The 7,500-nt window shown below is 36.2% G+C and overlaps 3 non-coding genes across 3 annotated transcripts; all 3 read left to right on the top strand.

Moving 5' to 3' along the window:
- The first annotated feature begins 404 nt into the window (after nucleotides 1-404).
- Trnat-agu lies at nucleotides 405-477 on the top strand. Its single transcript has one exon. It is a non-coding gene; the product is annotated as a tRNA-Thr (tRNA).
- Nucleotides 478-3,968: 3,491 nt separating this feature from the next.
- On the top strand, nucleotides 3,969-4,041 carry Trnat-agu. The gene has a single exon. It is a non-coding gene; the product is annotated as a tRNA-Thr (tRNA).
- A 1,981-nt stretch (nucleotides 4,042-6,022) lies between these two features.
- Nucleotides 6,023-6,095, top strand: Trnat-agu. Its single transcript has one exon. It is a non-coding gene; the product is annotated as a tRNA-Thr (tRNA).
- Nucleotides 6,096-7,500: the final 1,405 nt, after the last annotated feature.

Consider the following 7,500-nt stretch of genomic DNA (forward strand, 5'->3'; position numbering starts at 1 on the left):
GGTGAGTAACCAATGGTTTTGTGTAGCAATCCATCTTCCGTAAATTGTGTTTTTTCGTTTCTGCCTACATTTACGAGGACTAAGTTGAAAGAATGGAGGTTTCTGCCTGAATAATGAAAACGCCGGATCGTTTTAGAAGTTTTGTCGTATAACTATAGCACGTTTATGGTTGCTTGGCTTGTATATTTTTAAATGTATAAACCTATGAGTCTCTTTATTTTAATTTAAAAAGTGTATAAAGCTTATAGACATAAGAATTGTTTTACGTAAATACAAACAGAGTGAATATAATAAAATGTGTTAAATTTCGCCTATATAGATCTCGGTGCATTCTGAAGTTTATTTTAATAATGACGACAAAACATTATCTTTGATGATTATACCGAGCACAAAGTTCCTGAAGAGCCTTCATAGCTCAGTGGCTAGAGCGCTGGTCTAGTAAACCAGAGGCCGGGAGTTCGATCCTCCCTGAAGGCACTTGAGTGGAAAGCTTTTCTTCTTTAGATATTCAGTGAAAACCTCAGTTCATGAATAACCTTGAAGAGCACGCAAGGACAACTAAAATTATATGGATGATATCAAAAACATAAAGTACACGGACATCTTCAATACACAGCAAAGTTAATAATGACAAATTATGCCTATTTCAGAATTGCATGCTTTCGAACGCTGCATCAAAATGCAGCTAAACTTTATATGTAAGATGGTATCAAGATCTTACTGCAGTAACCTATGGCCATGGATGTTTTCACAATGACATGGCTAAATAGGCAGACGTCTCTCCTCTTACCTGCTGTGCTCGCATAGCAGTACAATGGTAAGGTGTACTGTATACCTATACTATAGTCAGGGAAACTGTCTTTTTATTCTGCTTCACCATGCGTAATTGTACATAATATAGTCTTTGAGATTATGAAAAAAATACGTGTGTGTAGGTTTCGCCCAGAAAATGTTGATGATAAACAACATACCACACCCCAAGTAAGTTCAACAGACGACTCGAAATTATAGAACAAAGAACGAAAAGCTTAATAAAACAAAAAATATTCTTCTTAGACATGTGCTGACGTTTTCTTCTAAATATTCTTGTCCTTATTCTTGCCAAAAAAAGAACATCGACCACGAGTAATAGAGAGGGGAGTTAACATCCACCTCACCTGAATGGCCTATCACCAAATAAATAGAGCAAACATATGGATATAATAGCAGTGATAGGGTACAAAGATTGATAAAATGAATAAATAAAGTACAAACATTATTATGACTTGTTGTGCAACTAGGTCTATTAATTAACCGAGTGGGAAAGGGGTGGGTGTGGGTAACAATTTCTGGAGTTAGTGCTGCCCTTGTCTGCTTTATTAGGAAGGATAAATCAATCACCTAATGTCGTTTAATGATAGTGTTCTTTGGTATATTAGTTTAGTTTTTTTCTACATTATATACACAGAGTGCGGGGTATTGTTATATCAATAACAGCGGTTCCTAACGATTTTACATTCGCAACCCTTTTCACAAACACTCGACTCCCCGATACGTTTTTATATATTCAGCAGCCTTAGTTTACCTAACTGTAGTGCATTACTCCTTGATGACCTGACTTCATAGTATATCTTTAATATGAACACTCCTAGCAAATTTTCTACAAAAAAAAAAATCCCTCAGACCTTCGCTTTAGGAACTACTGATCTAGAGTGAATTCTTTAGTTAAGCAAATTAATGATAAATGTTCTCATTGGGGGAAGACTGATGTCGTAAGGAAGGAACGTAACGGGATTCTTGTCGGCATAATGCAACCCGAAGGGAGCCTTAGTTCCAGTTTACATAAAATGTGATAGTATTAGATCGCATTTTGTTCAGTCACCGAAACTTTACCTGGATATTTTTTTTTAGCATATGAATCCAATAGTAACGAAGGAATTAAAGGCGATGGTCGGAAACACTATTCTACAGATTGCAAAATCATGTGTAAACTTGATCAAATCCTAAGTATGTTCTACAATGATGTTCCAGCATAGTAGCAACAACGTGTTTTCTTAAAGTAGATTCTTCAATAATAAACAAAACCAATAACTAAATAAACACTGTAAAGGAGATAGATTTTTAGTTAGTTTATATACTGGTTAAGTTGCCATGTAAGCTTGGGTTAACCTAATGAAAGCTCAACATAGTTACTTTATAAATTGCATGCAATATCAGGCTGGTTTGTAAAGCACTTGACAGAATTTAAGCTCAATGTAAACTGAGCGAAAAAGTCAGTCACTTTACACATCAGCCAAGTTAAAATATATATATTTTTTTTACATTATGTTGGTTACATTGGGCGTCACAGTTTAATATATTTGGCAGTTCAGTTTAATTGTGTCAAAACGTGTGTATGTGGCAGCATATAGGATAACAAGGTAGTTTCATTAGTTTAAGCAAATTCTAAAAAAAAAAAACACTAAGATATCGTAATCTGCTCTTTAGCCGAAATAAGTAACCACTCTCATGTAGAAATATAGGCATGCTAATAATTTCTTCCAGAGTGTTCCTTTAATATATATATATATATAATGTATTTGAATATATACATACATGCATATATATATATATATATATATATATATATATATATATATTTACACACACACACAAACACACACACACACACACACACACACACACATATATAATATATATATATATATGTATATGTAATATATATGTGTGTATATATATATATATGTATATAGACATACACACACACACACACATATATGTATAAAACACAACATAGAATATCGTCATTTTAGCTGATAAAACCCGCAATTCACACCATTCCCGCAAATTCCTGAAAGATTCTCGTGCACATGCAAATGTATTTGTGAATGTGATTTGATCGAAATCTCGTTCCACAGATGATATAAATTGCACGACAAAATCCTCTTCTTCTTGCATTGCATCGTTTCCAATATAAATCATCAACTTCTTGCAACTATTGCAAATTTAGGCAGGATGCACCTTATCGTTATTGGTAAGGAGTTAACCCATTGCCGCCTGGGTAAATTCATATATTTTTAGTTTTTTATATTTTTTGGTGAAATGTCTTTACACATAGATGGCTCTGCCTTACCTGATTTCACCTTTCCTTGAATTGGCGGGAAAATGTATTTTTTACTAGTGCTATGAATATCGATGGTGTTATTTTTATTATAAACATTATAAGTACTTTAATGTTATAAACACCAGTAACAGCAAAATAAGATCACGTAAACTATTTTCCGTAAATCAAAGAAAAGGGTAAACGGTTGAGGCAGGCAGTACTCGTAATTGGCTCATTGGTTACTTAGTACAAGTGTAGCCATCTATGTTTTAAAACAATTAAACAAGTAAACTCACAGTGGGCATGGCATGGACGTACGTGACATGCCCGTCGTGAATGGATTAATACTTTCTGGCACGTAAACACAGTCACATATTTACTTTCAGATACGATACAATTGTTGTGGATTTAATGCGGTCGTCCGGTTCAAACCCCGATACATTGATTCGCTTCATTTTACTGATGTTATAGGTACCGAAATCCTATTTATGGAGGTTATGCGTTCGGCCTATGAAATATTAAATGTGATGCACCAAATGATGGCCATTACCATTTTCGTGTTAGAATAGATGTTCATGAATTATATCATACTTATCAATATATGTATATGTATATGTATATGTGGATGTATATATATATGTGTGTGTGTGTGTGTGTGTGTGTGTGTGTGTGTGTGGAAGGCCACCATCAGTCAATGTTGACTATGGCATTATAGTCTCACTCCCTTATAGGTAGAGTCAACACACACACACACACACACACACACACACACACACACACACACACACACACACACACACACACACACACACACACACACACACACACACACACACACACTTTGAATCTTAGAATCATTTTTTCGCTATAGTTTACTCTAAACAGAGCCTTCATAGCTCAGTGGCTAGAGCGCTGGTCTAGTAAACCAGAGGCCGGGAGTTCGATCCTCCCTGAAGGCACGTGGTTGGAAGACTTTTCCTCCTTTCAGGGGAAACTTCGGAAACTTCTGATTCATTCCTATGATAAGATGCTGATTCCAATTAATCTAAGAAAAAGCTTAGAGGTTATAGAAAGAATGTTATTGTAAAGATTGCTACTAATATGATAAAGAGTATGTTTACAAATTTCCATATTTTGTATGTTTACAGAGAAACAAGACAAGAAACTGGTATATATCTATATATATATATATATATATATATATATATATATATGTCTTTTTTTTAGGTCGGTTTAGTTTTTTTGTAAATTTTAGTTCTTAAAAGAATTCTGAGAATTTGTAATTTGGAACTTTCATTGTTTTATTCTACTGGAGATAATCTTTTAAGTACTCGTGTAGACGTTATTGTTTTATTTTATTTATCTGTTATTATCATCATATATATATATACAGATATATTTATATATTCTTTTTTTTGTGTGTGTCTTGTATCAGTCCATTTTACAAGACACTGCAAGGGGGGGGGGGGGGGAAGCTTTGTTGCAAATAATTTAATGTTATAACATACTCTTTCATTTCCTTCGATGCCTTATAGTATGTAAAGTTTCTCCACTTTCAACTGCATAAAGCTCTTCTTGATATATATACCGTGCGCGCGTGTGTGCGTGCGTGCGTGCGCGTGCGTGTGCGTATGCGTGTGTGTGTGCGAATGCGCGCGTGTGTGTGGTAGGGGGAAGAGGAGATGGACGAGGTGGAGTATAGCAGCAGCAGTAGAGGTAGCATGCGAAATTATGGATAGTTCACGTTTAAAGGTAGTAATATAAATATTTACCAAATGAAACTAATATAGAGAACGCGTCAACAAGAATGTGTTTTGCTTTTAGTTTCAACCGGTTTCAGACAGGCTCTTAATTCCAGCAGAGCTTCCTGGCCTTCCTTGCGTCTGCCACGTCTCTTTATAGTGAGGGGACTTAACTTAAAACTAAACTGGATCACTCGACAAATGTTTCGTCACTGACTGAAGCACAACTTGCTTGTTCTGTTTGCGTGTCTAACGTGTTCATCTTGGGAAACTGTACTTCTTTACAATCCATTATGATTTATGTAAATATATACTCGAGTATTATGTTGTACGGTTACAAGTAATGAATATATTAGCAGTACATCTTTTACAGTGAATTTCCACTATTTTTTTTTTTTTTTTTTTTTTTTTTTTTTTTTTTTAAGCAAACTGGGATATAATGAACAAGAAATTCCGCCCTCCACAGTTTGGGTGAAAAATCCGCCAGGTAGGTAGTGAATTTTCTACATCTAGCGATTTTCCGCTAATATGACACAACTGTGCCAATGACCTATATAAGACATTGATGACCTTTTCAACACTGCATATTAATTTAACAGTTCACAAACTTTCAAGGAGAGGGTGGTCGGTCACATCTTCATACAAATTAACACAAAAGAAGATATAAGACTATGGCTATGAGCATAACCTGGAAGCTATAACGAACTCATAAATCTCATAAACAGAACTAATGATTAGTGTACTAGACCTGTGGTTCTAATGCAAATCAACCCACAATCCGCTGAGAGTAGGAGATCGCAACTTGAGACACGCGTTGTTAGTCTGATTACTAGAAAAGAAAATTTGCAGTCGTAGGTCACTCGAGAATCAGCATTCGAGCTTGGAATTTCTCTCTCTCTCACACACACACACACACACACACACACACACACACACACACACACACACACACACACAATCTGACACACACACGTGCTACTTTATCCTTTATTTCAGGCACTGAAAGGCACTGGATCATCATATCTGAAAATGCCAATCGGCCGACCGAGCAGCAAGGGAGAGGGTCCACGTAGACCTCCGGCATAACCTGCTTGGACTCCACTCTGGTGCCCCAATTTCCCGCAGCGAATACGGCACACACACACGCGCGCGCGCACTTCATGTATGAGGTCACTACAGATTATTTCATTATTATATGGCCTTCATAGCTCAGTGGCTAGAGCGCTGGTCTAGTAAACCAGAGGCCGGGAGTTCGATCCTCCCTGAAGGCACGTGGTACATCTAGTTACTTTTAGAAGTCTTTTCGAATTCACTCTCAAGCAGACTGTAAGATTCAACTAAAACATGAAAATACCATAATATAGTTTAAAAGGGAGAAGCATGCTCGGAATGCTATAGCTATTCAAATATAAACCCAAAGGACTTCTGCAACAAAGGCTATGACATAAAAAAGCGAAGATACATCTATCTACCTTGAAAATAGTGATCATCGTATTTAATTATTCTATTAATCTTTAAGAATTTGAAATTTTCGTTCTCGACTTTTACGTTAATCTTAAAATCGACTGCACTTCCCATCACATAGCAAACAACTATATAAGTCACATCTCCATGAATGATCACAGCAAATGGATAGTTATTGAAATCAGAAATACATATTTTGTAATGGTGGTAACTACTAAATCGATATCATCCCGTCTTATTTTTATCATCATTATTATTATTATCATTATTATTCTCTTTTTTTTTTCTTTTAATCATGTGTGTTCGTTCGTTTGTACGTCGGCGGATTATTTAAGCTCCGCCTTCTTTGCGTTGGAGGAGCGAACATGATCGTTTAATCGCATAGAATTAACATGACTCTTTTCGTTTGAATGGTATAAAACCGCTTATTAATCTCTCGCATAACTAACTGCCGAAAAGGTCTTTAGCGGCGGTGGATGGTATCGCATAATCGCATATATCAGGTTTTTATATTATGTATAATTACTTTCTGGTTCGTTACCTTAGATTCCCTTTAGTTAAGTGAAGATTTGTTAGGTTACGTGTGCGTTAAGACCAGGTCTAATTTAGTAACACTAGGATAATTTTTTACGAAGATACTCTTTTATACGCATATCCGCCATAGAAAACCGTTAACGCTCACACAAACCTGACATTCATGAGATTTTCTTACCTATGGAAACTCCTCTCGAAATTCATAATCAGTTTCATAGCATTTCCGACGGGTGCGAGGTAAAAAGAGATCAATGTCATAGACCAATATATTGTGAAAAACTGAAGATTTTATGAGAGTTAATGAAGGTATGAAGCACTGCCCTCGTTAGTGACGTATACCGGGTGCTAAAAAGAGTGTACATTAAAATATGGTAAACTAATAGAACTACGAAATACGCATTCGGTCTCTTGCTAAAATACACGAGATGGACTTATTATAATCCTAGAGGGAGGGAGGGGGGGGGGGGGTTAAAAGAGGGCGTTGAAGTGTGAGGCAGGGATGACTTGATGAACTTAGATAAAAACATCCGGGCCTTATCTTGCCAAAATATGCGAGATGGATATTTTTGGAGACCTAGTATGGAGTGGGGGGGATCGTGAAATTAAGTGGAATACGTCTGGTTACCATCTTTAGCACATCACCAGAAAACCCAGGTAGACTCGAGCGTGAATCCCCGG

The sequence above is a fragment of the Penaeus chinensis genome, chromosome 19 (assembly GCF_019202785.1).
Source record: "Penaeus chinensis breed Huanghai No. 1 chromosome 19, ASM1920278v2, whole genome shotgun sequence".
In the NCBI taxonomy this organism is placed as follows: domain Eukaryota; kingdom Metazoa; phylum Arthropoda; class Malacostraca; order Decapoda; family Penaeidae; genus Penaeus; species Penaeus chinensis.